The 18,054-nt window shown below is 39.1% G+C and overlaps 1 protein-coding gene across 1 annotated transcript in view; it reads right to left on the bottom strand.

Moving 5' to 3' along the window:
- SBF2 (SET binding factor 2) overlaps positions 1-18,054 on the bottom strand; it is a 233,166-nt gene that overhangs the window by 133,174 nt on the left and 81,938 nt on the right.

The following is an 18,054-nucleotide window of genomic DNA, read 5'->3' as shown; positions in this document are numbered from 1 at the left end:
TCACCAATAATTTATCTAATCAAACATAGATATAGATCACTTGCACCTACTTGCAAAATGGGAAGTGAGTTCAATACTCACTCCTGAAAGAACATTGTAGAACAATGTTTTTCACCTATTTATTCATTACTTTTGTAAACATTTTAAATTTTACATGCACAAGCAGCATGAACAGAGAACTAGAGCTCAACAGCAAAGTGGAAATTGTGTTGTCTTTTTTTCCTTTTTAAATAAATACTCTTTAATGCAAGAGGGTGCTGAAATTCAGGGATCAGTTTGCTGAAGATACCTGAGATGACCTTTATGGAATACTGCACCCCTCCTTTCTTTTACTGAAGGCTAAAGTCACATCCACAAAAAAACACAAGTACGTTCCTAATAGCAAAAATTATAAACCTAGAATTAAGACCACAAAAGCAATAACCCCTGTATGCATTAGGAGTAATAACAATAACAAAAACCCACAATAAATTCCTAGGATTGTTAAACAATGCAGATACCAAAGGAACCAAACAGACAGGTCAAAATCTCAAGTTTCCAGAATTGCTTCATTCCTCTAGACAGATATTAAAGACTGAAAGAGCATGAAGAGTAAGTTGTAAACAAACATTTTCTACAGATTCATCTTTAGAACCTCTACCATAAAACCTGGGTAGTCTTAGGTGACCACCAGTTAAAACTCTGCCTCTGATATACAGTTTCTTTTATGGTCCTGGGAAAATCTTCAAAACCAAAGTTTTCTCATGCTACATTCTTCAAATTCTAGATAGCCAGCTTAACACTTGTGAGTCTGTACCCTTAGAAGTGCTAAGCACTCCCTTCTACATCTGAGAATAACTGCTCCGAACATCAAAAAGTACTCTGTGAAAAGACATCCCAGTCATTCCAAGTTAAGCATCCAGTATTAGTCCATGATTTTGATAATACTGGCCTAATCTCCTTTTGTTTTTCATCCCACGTCAGTTAAAAATAAGAAGATACTGCTATTAATCTTGCAGGACTGCTATAAAGATAATGTAATATGGCCAATATATACAGACATTGTAACAAAAACATCATTAAAAACTTTGACAATAAAAAAAATCATTAATAGTTCTCTGTGAATTGCAGAGTTTGAGGGGTGTCTGTGTAATAAATGAAGCCTGGAATCTACAGTTCAACAAGATAACCCCCAAAAGTGCAAATTGCTCTTTGCTCAACAAATATGAGTCAAAATGCAAAGAATGCAGCAAGGGCCTAATAATAAATAAAACCTTTCCATGCTATGCCATTGAAACCAAATTATTCATACAAGGTAGGTCAAATTAAGGCTGTTCATGCAGCTCAGGCTTCTTAAGGTCCAAACACTCGAGTTTACAATCTCAACATTCCTCCAGATCTGCCCAGTCTCCCAGTTCTGACAGGAGCTCCTTGCTGGTGCCACTGCCTTTCAGCTCTGCAGGTGATGCCCATCTCACACCTGGAAACAACAATCTCTCAGATTTTTGAGAGTCTGGAGTTCCTGGACAAAGCCCCACTCTGCCCATGCCAAACCGTACCCTACTAAAGGCACAGAAGTGAAAACAATTCTATTTATTGGAAAAATCCATTATTAGCATGTCTGCTGCATAAAATTTATACCAACATCTGCCCTGTAAACTGGGAAATGCAAAGGGAAGCCCTACAGCCAAACTTTTAACTGCCAGAGGAGACTTTGCATCTGGGCAGGCTGCTGTCAATAGCAACCTCTCAATCTATGCATGTCTAAAACCTACTCATTTCACAGGTGAGAATTCTCCCCAATTTCAAAGTGATCTTGTGTACAAAATATGCCTCAGGCTTTAGCGTTTACGTTTCTCAGATTCTGTACTACTTTGGTGTGTAGTTCATATTAGGGGATGGTGAACTCTCTTCAGAGAGCAGGAGTACAAAACAGCTCCTTCTCTAGCTGGGGACCAAGGACAAATGATCCAAATCTCAGGCCCAAGAGCACAAACAACGTGGACTGAAGAGAGAAAAACAAGAAGGATGGGACTTCATGGGCTGAAGCTATAACTGGACAATTAACTCCGATATGCCAATGGACCAGAACTTGTAAAAGTGTGAGACCCCCTGACCGGTCACCCATTTTTGCGATTATTTTGGGTTCATCTTGAGTGTTGCCCGGGCTGGGCTCTTGTGCTGCCCAAGGTGGATCCATTGAGGCCTTCTAATAAAGACCTTCTTTATTCTTTAGCTCCATCTAGCCTCTGTCCTAGGTCAGCCTTCATCAGGCATCAAAGCATGCTTTCTAGATTTAACTATTTTACTAGAAAACAACAATTAGTGATTGCTGAGAAAAACAGCTGAAGTAAAGTACAACCACTGGCTACACAGAGAGTCTGTGTTTTCAAATAAACTAGAAGGAATTTATAAATAAAGAGATTGAGGATAAAGACAACAGGCTCCCCCAAGAGATTAAACAATGACTGTTTCTCAGTTTCCTTAAAATAAGGTAATAAATGTTAGCGCAATATTTGAAATGCAAGCAACGTTGAGAAGAACTTTCCAAACTAGTATAAATACAAGTTACCCTCCAGGATGATTACCAGCACTCTCTGGCTACTAAGAAAAGGAAAATGTTTCCTTACCAAACCAGATGCTTTACCAAAACACAAAAAAGCACCACTGTGAATATAATCCAAAGGTCATGTGGATTCTCCAGTAAACAAGAAAAACCCCAACAGTTTAAGAACCAACATGCTTCCACATTGTTTCACTTATTTGCCAGAATTCTTGGAAGCAGACTACAACTCCTATAGAAGACAACGAGAAGAAGAATGAAGCACAATGCCCAACTTAAAATTTATAAGAACAAGCCCCTAATGCTGGGTGAGTGCTACAAATAGACTCCACGTTACACCTGATTGCCTTCTAAAATGTGCTGCAGATATGCAGAGATTGCACTGAAGAATATGCAATACATACTGCAGGTGCTGAAATGACACTTTATGCATTATCTGAAACTGCAGGTGCCCATTGAAGCAAAGAACTTTCTCTTAATTATTCCCACAAATGCTTTCAGACTAAACAAGAAATCAGACAGATTTAAAAATGACGCATAGTGTTTTAAACCAGTGAAACTGGGTTTGTTACCTTCAAAAAATTTGTATGTCATCACCACAAGCCTTCTTGCTAAAGTCTAGACATGATTAATCAGTTTAAAAGTGACATTTCTTTCTTCTGATTTTTATAAGCTAAACACATCATCTTTGCTTGATTCATAGATTTGTTCCCTCTCTCTAAGCTAGAGTCACAGCTGTACTGCTACTGCCTGCCTTGTCCCTCTCTATTGAAATAAATCATTTGCATAAATCAGCATATCCCCTAGATACACTGTACACAGCTTTGGTGTCCAGAATCCTAGCACATCCTGAATGGGAAGGGACAGGTCGTGGAGTAGGTGCTCCTGACTGCCCTCACTTGAGAAAGGACTTTGAGATGCTGGAGTTTATCCAAAGATGGGCTTAAACACCCAGTGGTTTGAGACCATGAAAACTTCCCCAAGGAGCATTTAAGTCTGTTGAAAAATTGAAGAAAATGTTGAAATTGTCACAATTTCTATTAAAGCACTGGAGGATTTAGAATTCCTAGGAAGAAGGCTTATTGGTTACTGTGAATATGAAGATTAAATATCATTATAATGAACAGTAATTCCGAAGTGTTCAAGTTTTATTAAAGAAAAATGTTAGTCCTTTGTATCCCTACCATGGCAAAACTATAATATCCGTATCTCAGAAATTTGATCAGAAATGACCCAGCTGCTGAACTGCACTTTAGAAATTCATCATTTTCTTCTGGCCTTGCAGCCCGAGCACAACCAAGTCCAAAACAAAAACTCGAACCGATATTCTAGTTGGGTCTGTGCAGCCACAGACTGCTCACTCTGCACTTTACATTGTTTTCTGTATCAATGGTCTGCTCAGCTTTCCATCAGAAATCCACCACCTCCAATGGCATGACCGAGGGAGAAAGGGAAAAAAAGCTTGTTCGGAAAGTTTGCAACATGAAACATTCTTTGCAAGTCATCCTTTGAAAGCATTTTGTGAAGGGTTTACACAGAGCTCTGTGACAGCATCCTGAACTTAAATAATTATACTTAAGATATTTTCTCACACTGTATTTTTTTTCTTCAAAATATATTTGTGCATTTGTTCCTCATCAAATAAAATACAAAGCTATCTAAAATGCACATAAAATAGAAAACACTTGAACCCCATTGACAAAATTTTAATTCAAAGATCCCAAAATTATTTGAAAATTTTAAAAATCTGTCAGAGATATACACTTTCCTTTCAAATGCAACTCTTTCACCAAACATTGAATTCTCCCTTGAATCACTCTGAGCACAAAGATTATTTTATTAAGGCTGCTTCTGTAGGCTCTCACTATTCAAGTAAGTGTGCTTTGTTTTTAACCTGTATCATCATCATCTTTCCTGCAAACCTCTCTAAAAATAAAGAACCATGTTCTGGACATTATGTGAAGGAAGTTGTTCCATCTGGACTTGCATGACCTAGCACCAGCTGCTGAGTATTTCACCATTTCTCCGTTCACTTATGTATGGAATTTTGGCAAAGGGAATTTTCTCACATGCATACCTCTACTTAAAACAAAACAATTACAATGCTCACTGGCATGATAAAAAAAAAGCAATGTTATGAAGCTGTAAATATGAAGAAACACTTGGAGCTTTTGGACATCTCTGGATGTAAACAGAACACAAAATATAGACTGAATTTTGTAACAGCTTCTTGCCTTGTATCTAGGAAACCATGTATTTATCCTTATCCTGGTCTAAAATAAAACCAGAGTACTTAAAATACACTCCAAATTATTTCCAGGTAAAAGTCAATTTGCAGTGTTGCAGAATATTCTGGTGATCAACTCCAAACAATTAAACTCACTCACAAACAAAACAATAGCTTTTAATCCTAAAGCTCTAAAGAAATAAAAAATAAAGGCCTTTTAAAAATTTATGCCTTGAAATGAACCGAAATGCAGCATTCTCCAAGAGAAACCTTTACATAATCACCTTGAGGCACCTGTGCTGCCTGTGAATTATATATATTACAGGTGAATGATCCTTCCCTCTCTGCCTGGGACAGACTGCCCTCACTCAAACCCTTAAAGCCACGTAAAAACAGACACTAAGAAATGTTTCCCTGCAGAGGGGAGACCCACAACCACATTCCTGAGCTTCCTAAGGCTGAAAGTTGCTGAAGGATCTCTCAGTGGCACTAATCCTGCACACGGGGCAGACCAGCAATTCTCTCATTGGAGCTGCACATTCAAGCGATCCCCAACAACCAGGTGCTCAGGCTTGCCAGAGAGACCCTGCAGCAAAGTTCCACAAAGCCAGAAAACTTTCACAGAAACTTTCACAGAATTTTCTAGGTTGGAAGAGACCTTTAAGATCATCGAGTCCAACCCATGTTCTAACACCTCAACTAGATCATGGCACCAAGTGCCACATCCAGTCTTTTTTTAAATACATCCAGGGATGTTGACTCCACCACCTCCCTGGGCAGATGATTCCAGTATTTGACCACTCTTTCTGTGAAAAACTTCTTCCTTAAGTCTAGCCTGTATCTCCCTTGGCACAGCTTGCGACTGTGTCCTCTTGTTCTATCTGTTGCTGCCCGGAGAAAGAGACCGACCCCCAGCTCACCACAGCCACCCTTCAGGAAGTTGAAGAGAGCGATAAGGTCACCTCTGAGTCTCCTTTTCTCCAGGCTAAACAATCTCAGCTCCCTCAGTCGTTCCTCATATGGCTTGTGTTCCAAGCCCCTCACCAGCCTCGTGACTTAAAATATGCAGGAACATCTCAATTAAACCACTCAGTTCATCCTCCAAAGTCAAAGACAGAGAAGTCTTTTTCCGAAATTCATCCAGGTTAGCCTCCCCCGCACACCAGTAAATACATAATCCTGGGTGTACATCTACACATGCACTTGGAAAAAAAAAATCAGTATCAAGTTCATTGCTTTGCCTTTTTATAACCTCATAACCTTGTGTAGTTTTAAACACCTTTCCTCAAGGAGCTGCTATAATGAAAACTCAAATTTGTAAAAAGCATTTGCGCAGCAACTGTACTCCTAGTTTATCTTCTGCAAAAAAAACAAACCAAAACTGAACTGGCTTTTAGAAAGAAAACTACACCCACTGGGAAAACAGTTCCTTCTTGTGTTTTCAGAACACTTAGTATCGCCATTCCAGTGGCTTATTTAAAACAACAACAACAAAAAGCTGTCAAATACTCTTCTGACCATTTCTGAACAAAACCAGGCTAGACTACAGAAATGGTTATTTATGAGTAAGTACTGCAAGCTAATGCCTTTATTTCAGAAATAGTACAGGATTAATAATGGCACTGAATGGGGATTTCTTCACAAAACAAACTTCCAACATCTCTATTCTAATGAAGTTTAGTAAGAATGTGGAAATGGCAGGCTTGTGCAAATAATTTTTTTAACCTATTTAAACAGTGGTCCATCCTGTTGTTTCCAGCCAAGTGCTATCAAGATAATCTTATGGACATTTAAAAATTCTCAGACCCTTGGACCCAGAATCTTTTCTTACCACACCCACCCACAGTAAAACCCAGCACTGCTCCAGGCTACCTCAGGTAAAGTGAGCAAGATAGCTGCGGACAACAAGCAGGAATTCTCAGATGTACATCAGTACGGCAAACCAAATACCCATACATTTGGTGTCTGGAGCACATGCTTTACACCAGAGATTTCTAGGTACTTTTCTTTTTAAACATACATTTTAAACATCATCAAACAGTTAAGAAGTCATAAATTTAAACTTGGGTCTTGCACCTGAAATTCAGGAACACAGGGCCTGCCTTCAGAATTCCTTTTACAAAGCAATCTTTGCTGGTCAGCACGGGTCAAAGGAATAAGAGAAGTCTGGAAATTAATTGTTCAACATGAAAGCAGAAAAGACAATTACAACGCAGCAATAAATCCAAGTAAGACATGGCTTTAGAAATTTATACTTTAGGTTAGTGAATACAGAATAAACAGTTCTAGTGTGCACTGTTTTGTTATAGACAAAAAGACAGCATGGAAGGAAAATTTCTGATATTTAGAATACTTAAAGAAGGACTATAAAAGGATAACTATCAAAGAAACTGATTCCTTGTATTAAATGCTTGTGCTTTAATTTTCATCACCAAGTAGATAAAGAAGCATCTCTGTCCCTCTTAACTTTTTCAACAACCATTTTTCAGGAGTGGTTTTGAAAATGCATTGTGATGCTATGCTAATAGTTAATTTGTTTCAGAAGGGTTTTTTGCTTGTTTTTTTTTTTTTTGTTTTGGGGCTTGGTTTGATTCCTATTTTTAATGATCCCTGACCTTTTAAAAGATCAGTAGTCATCTGAGGTAGACAAGCCTAGAAATACAGTTTCTATTTAGAAATATAATTGAGCATTTTATGCACAATTATCAGTGAAGTATGAAATATTAACCTTGCCTATTGCACTCTTTTTGCTCCTCTTCTCTCTCTCCTTCCTTCTTTATTTTTCTCTTCTGGCAGTGGCCATGAACATTTCCCAGCCTGCCTTCAGTGACTTCCCAATTCATTTGCTAGATAAAGTATAAATTAGCTTTAATATACACACAGCATGTGCAATTATTGCATCCGTTGAGTGTCCAAAAAAAAAAAAATAGGGTAATTAACATACATCACTCAACAACCACTACTGGCACACAGTAAGCAATTTACACAAACATAAATTTTGATTTATGTTAATGATTAATACTACTCCAGATAACGCAGGTCAATGTTCTATAAAATACTACCATAATACACAAGGTCCTCATTACCTCATTTTTATCACTCACACCTGCACAATCAGACATTAAACCACACTGATAATACCATGCTACAGTCTGGAGATAGGCTGCTGCTCTCTAGCAATCATAAGAATGCACAAGCAGCTTTGTGCTAATATATGTTAGGATTTTTGTATCCATCATCTTCTAACTCCTTAGAATAATGTGCCAGAGATGGGTTCAAGCCTCAACACTCAGAAAAAAGCACGTGGGAGCTGGGGGCAGTGTGTGTAAGCACATGGCAATGCAGGGTACACTGGAAAGAACACTGATGTGACCTGACAGAGAGCCAGCCACCGAAAGGCCTGGGACTGCTGCAGCAAAACAGACTTAAGAGACTCAAAAGAGGTATCAGCAGCCTCAAGATGACAGAATACAGAACAGGAAGTCTTGAAACAGGCAAATTAGTTTGATGTCAGAATTTGCTCTTAAAATAGCAGAAACGCAACTGGAACATACACTTGTGGAGCAAACCACAAAAAGGGTAATGCATACCTTAAACTCCCTAAAAAAAAGTGCTCAGTGCAAAGTGATGAGCAATTTCTTTTTGAAATATATCCCATCATGATGCAACTGGGGGAGTTTAAAAGGTTTGGCACTGGCCTAAGCCAGCAGGAGCCCTGTAGCCATGTCAGTGGTGGAAGGTCTAAAGGGAGGGCACTCCCAAAACCTCCACCTTGTCACATGCAGCCATTCCCAGCATCAGCCCTGGCACCACCTGCTCCATCAGCCTCAGATCCTCAGAGATGCAAAGGACAGACAGAACTACAGCAGATCCCTGCACCAGAAGCTTGACTCAGCCAGGAGAAGTTAAATTAAAAATAAACAAAGGAAACTATAGAATGGGCAGTGCATTGCTGGTCTGTTAATTTTGGGAATTTAACAATACTTCTTATATGAGTCATATTATTGTTTCCCACTTAAGGTCACAACTGATTTCCCCGTTTGCAGGTGTGAGTTTCTACAAGGAAACAGAAGAGTAAATACATAAACATAGAAAAATGTGACTAAAAATCTCACAAAGAAACATCTTATATAAGTGAAAGACTAGGCTGGGAGCTAAAATAAAAATACCAAACAACTGGATTGCAATATGAACATATTCCACCAATGAAGTTCTGTACACTGGTTGCTACTACTGAATTCTGCATTTCCACAGTGCTAATTAAGAAAAATATGGAATGTATTTCCTGTCAGCATTCTCACCAGGAACACAGTAAAATAAGTAGCATGAGAAGACAGCTGAAAAGTTTGGTGCTTTCCACTGAGTTTCAGTTTCCTGTGCAGAGAACCGGGATCAACAACATGAGACACACTTGTCCTCTCTTCCCACAGCACCGGGGCGTGGATTATTGTTGTCATATAAGCAGTGGGCATTAGTGCTGGCCTGCACTACAGGATATCTCTCAGGGCTGTGGTAAGAGAGCGTGTCTGCCAAAAGCCCCAAGTAAACAAAAAGGCTTTGTGCCACTGCAGATGCTTCCATGTGCACAGCTGGCATGCCAGGAAACAGCTACTTGGAGCAAGAGACTATTTCCTCCAGGTAGGCTTGCTGAATTTAGCAGTTTCTGCACTATGAGATTCCAAAACTCATCAGAATGAAGCTTGAGAGAGGTTTGGCACTGAGGAAGTTTGTGCTTCTAAGCTCCTGTCTATTCATGGCAGCCCCTTTTCCTCCCTTCTGGCAGCTCTCCAGCGCACTCCACGTTTGGACAACATGCTCAACTGGAGCTTTGCACAATCACCACAGGACTGCAGCTTGCATGTTCTCTGTTCTCCACCACATGGCAATTAAAACAGAGCATCACAAGCTTTTATGGGGGAGCAGACTTCCGTAACGAGATGTTACTAGAACAACAAAAGAAAAATTAGAAGAGAGAATGTGAGCACCTCTGATAAAAGTCAGTATTTTCAAGCAAACTGGCTCAAGTAACTTGCATGCAGCAGAAAAGAACTGAGGAGTTCTTCACCACTAAACTCAGTATTCCAAAAGGAGGAATTCCCAGAGGCCCAGACACCAACGACATAATTTTTATGCTTTAAGAGGGTAAAAAAAGAATGTCCTTAGGAAATTACTGACTAGTTCAGCACAACAGGTAAGAGCAGAAGGCAATTTAAAGCTGCATCAGAGCCAAAATCAAGATACAAACGGAATGATGACCGTTTCTGTAAAAAGCAAGGCATTAAAATGGTTTTTTCAGGGTAGGGTAACAGGAATACAATGCAGCTAATAAAAACAATTATAATCACATCAGTATACCTGGATTTTTTTCTTTCTTAAAAGTGATTTGATTCTTTGTGGCAATTATGTTTTAAAAACACATTCCTCAGAGTAAAGACAAGCCTGCTGAGGGACTGGGAAAGATAACCCATCTTTGTTACCAGTGTCACACATCAGTGAAGGCACCTCTACTGAAGAAGCATTATCTAATACCCAACCCTGGTCCCAGCTAAAAAGCCTCATCCTGTCCCATGTTTCCTAACTGGGCAGGCACAGACCTGCCAAAAAAATCACTTTGGAACATGGTGTAGAGAATACAAAGACAGTTTTCCAAGTAAGACAAAAAAAGCCCCAACACTTATGCTGGAAAACAAGTGTCATATCATGAGTTTAAAAGAGCTCAGCTTTTGGAGTTTACTGCAGAGAGTTGAGAAACACATTATAGAGTGGTTATTTGTAGATACGGTGTTTGCTAGTAAGAGGATTTCAGGTAAATGTTCAGAATTCATTATCATAAAAATTCAAATCTCTAAATAAGATCTCATACTCTAGTCAGTATGGGGATGGAAAACAGAGTCAGGTTATCAGGGTAAGCATTATGCTTTCTTCAGCTGGAGCAGGAGTCCTTCAAGTAAAATTGAACAGCTTTTGGAAGAAATTATTTTGTCCATGTGTGTTGGGGACCTGAAGATCTGTACATGAAACCTCTTGTTCTGAAACTTTCAGGGGCTGAACTTGCTCATATCACTTGAAGCTTTCCATTATTATACAGCTATAATCAGATCTCATACGTGAGAGCTTCAACCACTCAAGCATAGAGATTTAGACAGCACTTCCACCTGGATACCTAATTGGACATCTGAGTTTTTGCAAGAGAGCCAGTGGCAGCCATCCAGCACTTCATGGGGCTGGCAGATACTTACAGAGGAGTCTGGCTGGCCTGTCTTGCTTATGTGACTATAAACTGCATGCCAAATCAAGGGCTGAGATGGAATTTTCTACCAAATCAAGCTGAGAGGGATTCAGGGATTTATTTTACTTGTTTGTTTTCCTTTGTAGCATATGGCACATTAGCATCATCAGTGTAATCAATTCCCTTAAGCTCAGGAGATGCTCTGGTTTCATCCTAATCTCAAGAACACTATCAAATTGGACAGGACTGAAACTAGCTGGAATAACTAGAATTGCTGGACACTGTATCACAAATCAGTGGTGCTAATTAATAGACTCTGGTCAGACTCAATAAGCTGATGTATCACATAATCACATATGGTCTCCTCCTTGAAGCCAAAAAGAGGGGAGAATTTTTTTTTTTAATAAACTGAAATGCTTTAAAAAGAAAGCAAACTTCATTGCTTGTGTGCAACATATCCAAAACATTATATCATTTCATACCATAAAATTTAGTTCTTGGAAAGATTTGAGTAGGATTGTATATGAAGGAATAAATATTTTTCAAGTGGATTGGTAGGGATTAGATAATTCTATCTTGCCATCATAATTTATTGCAAAATAATTGGTCAAATTATACCTGCAAATTATACTTGCGAAAGGGTTTACTGCTTATAAACACCACTTATTGGTAATTAATTAAAACAATGCCACCTTAAGAGAATTGAAAAATGTAAGCTGGTAACTTCACTGTTCAGAAAAACCATGCATTTCCCCCTCTGTCCCAAGTGGGTTAACAAGTGCAGACAAAATATAAGCACTGCACTTCAGCTGCATGAAGGTGCCCTCTGCAGGGACAGGATGCCCAGAAAGGGTCTTCTCTTTACTTCTTTACTGGTGGAAGAATTCCAGTCCCTTATATCCAAAGGGACCTGGGCTACCCTTATTGTTCTTTGAAACTAAACATGACTGAACATCAACAATTACAGATCCCCTCAGAAAATACAGGGAACAGAAATAGAAACCTCATCTTTATCATCTAAACAGCACAAGAGGTGGGGAAAACACATTATTGTTATTATTATGTATGTCAAATTATTACGAGATAACTACTACACAATAGAAGATGCTATTGAATAGTAGGAATTAAAACATGGAAAATTACATTGTAAATATCACAATCTCATTGAAAAAAAAATTAAATAACATGTTTCCTTCCCCAAATTAATCAAATGTTAGTGGTACTCTTATATATAAAAATAGAAACACCAGTCAACCATGGGGGGTTCCCTTCTATTGTCCCACAAGCATACAGAGGAAACAGAAATATTTCAAGGCATCTGTAATGTCTTACATACTTTGAATAAAATAAAGAGCCAAAACACTTAACAGTACTGAATTTTATTCCAAATTATACCCAAGAGGAAGCCATCTGCAGGAAAAATAAAAAGTAAAACAAGAAAAAAAACCCCACTCTTTTGCCTTGGACATTACTTGTGCAATACAGCTATCCAAAAGGACAGCATGTTCTTTTAAAAGAATGACTACTTATTCCTTCATGATACAGGCAACATAAAAATCACCTGAAAACGTTTGGGATTTTTCTTAACTACTAAAAATAAATTCTGCACTGGTTTAGGGAAACACTGAACTACTTTTGGCTCTTTTACTGTTCTCCTGATCTAAAATAAAATATTAATATATTGGCAAAAGCCATCTTTAGAAGACTCTGAAACTGTCTGAAGTTACCCAGAGCCAAGCAAACCACTGCTGCTATGGTCTGGCTCGAAAAGAAACTGAAACCTAAGGAAGAAAATGCATTACAAGTTCAACATCGACACCTACACGGCCACGGGAAGTTTGAAGCCTTTGCTTTAAACAACAGAAAATGCCTGGTAATGCTCCAGTAGATGAATAATAACATACATCTTAGCAATACACTCCCTGTAACACTAAAATTCAAGCTAGTAAAACTAAAATTTGGTTTATCAGGAAGGCTGGAAGTCTGGGACACGGACGGTCGGAGGGCGAGCACGGCATAAGCGCCGACGATGACAACATCTCAGACATGATGGTCTTGTCTGAGCAGCAAGGACTGCAGAGCTGCCTACAAATATTAGCACAGTCATTCATTTGTCTCAGGAGAAATGATACAAGATGAGCAGAAATACCCTACTGCAGAGGCAGCACTTCCTGGTGCATCAATGTTTCCTACATTCCTGAGTCGCCCAAATATGAAACAGATCATACGAAAGAAAAATAATACGAAAAGTATTCGCTGTAAACTCCAAACAAATTAAGTGAAAATTTGAAAATAACTATGTAGTACTGGAAAAACATTAAAAGAATAATAGATGAGCTTTGACAAAGTGTGTATGGGTTACATTAGAAAAAAAAAAACAACAAAAAACAAGCAAACACCCCCCACTTCTCAACAGTTGCATACCAGGAAACATGTGTTGACCTACGACACTTGAACAGCAAACAACAGCGTCCTACGCACAACCTCCAGCAGCACAGAAAAGAAGGAATCTTTCAGAATAATTAGGGACTCAAAGACTCTGTAAAACATTACAAAAACTTCCTGCTATTTCTATTTTTCCTAGTCAACACCATGCGACTTAAGAAACTCCTTTTTCTTACAAGGTGCAGCAGGCAGTAGATACTTTATCGAACGGCTTTGGCCCACACAGACCAACTCAGAGTAGATTGCCAGAATGATTTTTTGATTATGCACAGATTTGCACCAAAATAGAAACCAACAGACTGTTCTTCACAAAAGAGTATTTCCTACCCCCCAGGTATTTAGGATACTATGTCCTTAAAAATATCAGCTGCTACAGCTTGAAAACACTGCTGTAGAGCTCAAGTCATAAACACAGGCCTACACATTCCTGCAGTGGTCAGAAAGTCACTGCACTTCATTTTGCAAACTACATTTCACCCAGAACGAAAAGAATTCTTCATGTAAAGGCAGAACTATGGGTTAACTTCTTTTTAATTGAGCTCAATTCTTGAATACGTCATAGAATCATGGAATATGCTGAGCTGGAAGGGACCCACAAGGATCATCGAGTCCAGCTCCTGGTCCTGCACAGGACATCCCCAAGAGTCCCACCATGGGTGCACCCTTCAAACACTTCTTGAGCTCTGTCAGGCTGGTGCTGTGACCACTGCCCTGGGGAGCTGTTCCAGCGCCCAACCACGCTCTGGGGGGAAGAACCTTTTCCTGATATCCAACCCAAACCTCTCCTGAATCAACTTCAGGCAAATGCCTCAGGTCCTGTCACTGGTCACCAGGGAGAAGAGATCAGTGCCTGCCCCTCCTCTTCCCCTAAGGAGGAATTTGTAACTGCAGCGAGGTCTCCCTTCAGTCTCCTCCAGGCTGAACAGACCAAGGGACCTCAGCCAACTCCTGATGCAGCTTCCCCTTCAGACCCTTCACCATCCTCCCCTGGTCCATCATCCTTGTTGAAGACAAAGGCAAAGAATGCATTAAACACTTCTGCCTTGTCCATGGCCCTGTTTGCAGTGATCATTCTCATCCTGTAATGGGCCAGTTATTTTCACTGCCTATCACTGTTAATGTATTTAGAAAACCTCTTCTTATTGTCCCCCACAGTTCTGGCTAGCTTCAACTCCAGCTGAGCTTTGGCCACAAGAATTTTCTCCCTGCAGTGGCAAGCAGCACCACTGTATTCTTCCCAGGTCACCTGACCTTGCTTCCACTCTACACGTCTCCCTTTTTCTGCCTTATTTCCAAGAGGAGATCCCTGCTCAGCCAAGCCAGTTTTCTGCCTCATCTGCTTGACTTGTGACATTTGGGAATTGCTGCTCCATCGCCCTTTAGGAGGTGATGTTTAAAAAGTGACCAGAATCAATTCACGTACAAAGAAGTTCTCATCAACTTCAACAAAGGAAATGCAAAGTCCTTCACCTGGGGAGGGATTTTTCAATAGAAAACCACGCAAGTACATTGACTTACTTGTTACTGTGCAGTGATTTGTAAAGACCTAGTTTTGCTTTTTGTTCCCTGCAGATATGGAAAGGAATCCATTACCGCAAACAAAGACTGGCTGACATACAAGCCTACTCAAAATGTTTGTAGCCTTCCCCAAGAAATTACTACAATCTACTACATTAGCAAAATTCTGAACTCTCATCACTTCTCAGAATGAAACCAGAAAAGATTTCATTGGTATTACCATGGAACAACTGACGCATTTTAAAAACATTCCTCCATATATCCGTTTTTCTAAAAAAAATTAAAATTAAACAGTGAAGCACGAGAAAAGTGACTTAAGCGGATGAGCACCGGATACAGGAAAGAAAAACATACCACAATACCAGAACAAAATGAGACACTGGGAACAGAGAGGACAGTTCTACCAGGATCTAGACAACGTTTTCTGGAATTGTAGGTTATGGGAGAGCTCTCAGACTGGTGTTCTTCATTTGTAAACCACACCTAAGAAGCACCTCCAAGTCACAGAAAGTTGCCATCAAGTGTCACGTGGAATAGCAAGGCTGTGAAACAGCCCCCTCCAAGTTGCCAGGCACAGAACTGACATCCCCTGCCCTCCATGCACCAGCTGATTCAGATAACTTACCATTCAAAACCAGTGACATAAAAAGCAACACTACGGGAAAAAGGGAAAGGTCAAAGACATGTCATCTATTTCATTACCTTTAATCCAAAAAAAACCCAAAAGCAATGTACAAAAATCTATCAACACTTCAGAGTAATAGCTGGATATATAAACATGTGTACAGCCTGAGTGGCAGACCAAACCTTGAGTCACTATCCACAGTCCTTCAGTTGGTATTCCCACCCGCATCCAAGAAATCGTAATTTTCTGCCATAGCTGACCACCTACTCTTCCTGTCACCAGTGACTCACATTTTTTTGACCCATTCTTCACTTACCTCCGACACTAAAATTTCTTTATCTTGTACCATTTCCTTTATAACCTCTAATAAATATCTTTCCTTTATATTATATTTATAATTACCTAAGTTCTTCACTATACTGAGGAACTAAAGCACTATAATTTGAACTGATTCGCTTAAAAATCCTGCTCAGCAACTTTCTTTGCTTCAGTTACACCAGCTCCTTTGCAGAACCCTTTCTTGTGTTATCTTTTGGACAGTCATGCTAAGATTTTAAAACCTAGACCAAGAATTTACTTACCCCTTTCACAAACCCTTACACTTGTTCACACTTAAGAAGAACCTATTTTTTGATGCAGGTATTAATTTTCTTAATTTTCTTCTTTTGTAGCCAACTGGAAAGCCCAAGAACTCTCTTCACAACCTTTTCCAATTCAATTCAGCTTGAGTTTCAACAGTGCTTATTTTGATCAGAGACTTCAGAGGCATCCATTTATGAAGAGCAACTAACATGCCCTTGTTGAAATCTTTTCCTCAATTCAGGAATTTCAAAACTGTTTTAAAGGTGGACACAACACAATTCACAGGAAAGCTGCTGGAAAAACGTTTGCATTACTCGAGAAAGAAATACAAGGAAAAATAATTGGATAACACTCCTACTTTTGCAAGGACAGGTCTTGAGTGCCTAAAATGGATGTATCTCAATTTTTTGTCTCACTGAAAGCTGCCATTCCAAAAAACATTCCCCCAAAAGTACAAAGAGACAGCAACGCTATAGCCATATCTCAGTCCTGAGAGAAATGTCTTCTTTTCCCTCTGGTACTGTAAATTTTGTGTTTCTTAAGTACCCTACCCCAAAAAGTCTCCGAGATGAACAATTCCTTAACAGAATTCTCATCTTGTAAAAGTGAAATTGGTATGCTGCAGAAAGAAAACCAGAAAATCTCCTAATCAATAAAATCTTAACAATAAGCAACTAACTCCATCACATTTTGTACTTCTTTAGTTGTAGATTACAAGACACAGATCTTCCAACACACATTAATAACAAAATTATGGACAATTTAAACTGCCTGATGCTGGACACATCTGCAAACCCCTCTCCACCACGCTGGCACAGCACAGGGTGACTCGTGACCTCGTGCCTGAAGCACTGACCGCACCCTGTAACCGGAACAACAGTGATTCCAACTTCTGGAATGACAGGACGGGATTTGAACAATCCGGGCATTCTTCCACTGCCCTGGTGACTCTGCTTTCAGTAAGGTGCATTTGTGCTCAGCTAAATGCTTTAAGGCTTTTCTGGTTTTAAGAACACTTGCTTAATATTCTTGGGCGAAATAAGTCAGATCTTAACTAGCATCTTTAATTTTAACATCTTTAATTTTAATTGTTAAAGGTTTTTCCTTAATTATTTGGTTTTCTTGGTAGTAAAAACGTAGCAAAACACTTCAGCTCTGAGAATGTGGTATATTTTATGGTGTATTCACAGCTACCAGTGCAATGTCAGCAGCTCAAAAAAACCCCCCAGGTCTTCTTTCTCTAAACTAAAATGAATCTATTTCTACATGACTTAATTTAAATCCCCAGACACAGTGATGTTTAAAGCATGATAGACAATAAATGTGATTACAATTAAAACCAGAGTTCATTTTCCAATCTCAATATTCTTCAAGTCCACTTTTTCCTCAAAACTACCATTCTACTGCCCATTTTCTCCTTTTGCTTCCAACTGCTCAGCACCAGCCACCAAGACAGCTTACACAGCAAATCAAGCTGTGCTTGAAGGGTAAAGTAAAAAGCACAGCAGAAAACAAAGATCAAGAACAATGTCTTGTTTTTAACAGAGTAGAAAGGAGAAAACTGCAAAAGTAGCTACTTGGTTTTCAAAGGATTTAAATTAGGAATGAAACAAAAAAATTGGGAATCTTTACACTGACTGGTACTCTTCCAAGTTTCTAACAGTTTACCTTCTGTCCACAGTGAAGTAGAAGCTTTATAGCTGAGGGAGAAAATGATGAATAAAATTATAGATCTTTTGATACTGTGAGTTACGCACGTGCCTTAAAAAAGTGCCTTAAAAAAGTGTCCAGTAATAATGACAGCTTGCAACTCAACATTTTGCAAAACAACTTACTAAAAGGAAAAAAAATGCTCAACAGAAAGCCTGGATCATATCCTTGTTTCT

Source organism: Anomalospiza imberbis, chromosome 6 (assembly GCF_031753505.1).
Source record: "Anomalospiza imberbis isolate Cuckoo-Finch-1a 21T00152 chromosome 6, ASM3175350v1, whole genome shotgun sequence".
NCBI classification, from domain to species: domain Eukaryota; kingdom Metazoa; phylum Chordata; class Aves; order Passeriformes; family Viduidae; genus Anomalospiza; species Anomalospiza imberbis.
The sequence above is the reverse complement of the archived record's forward strand: the minus strand, read 5'-3'. Positions and strand labels throughout refer to the sequence as shown.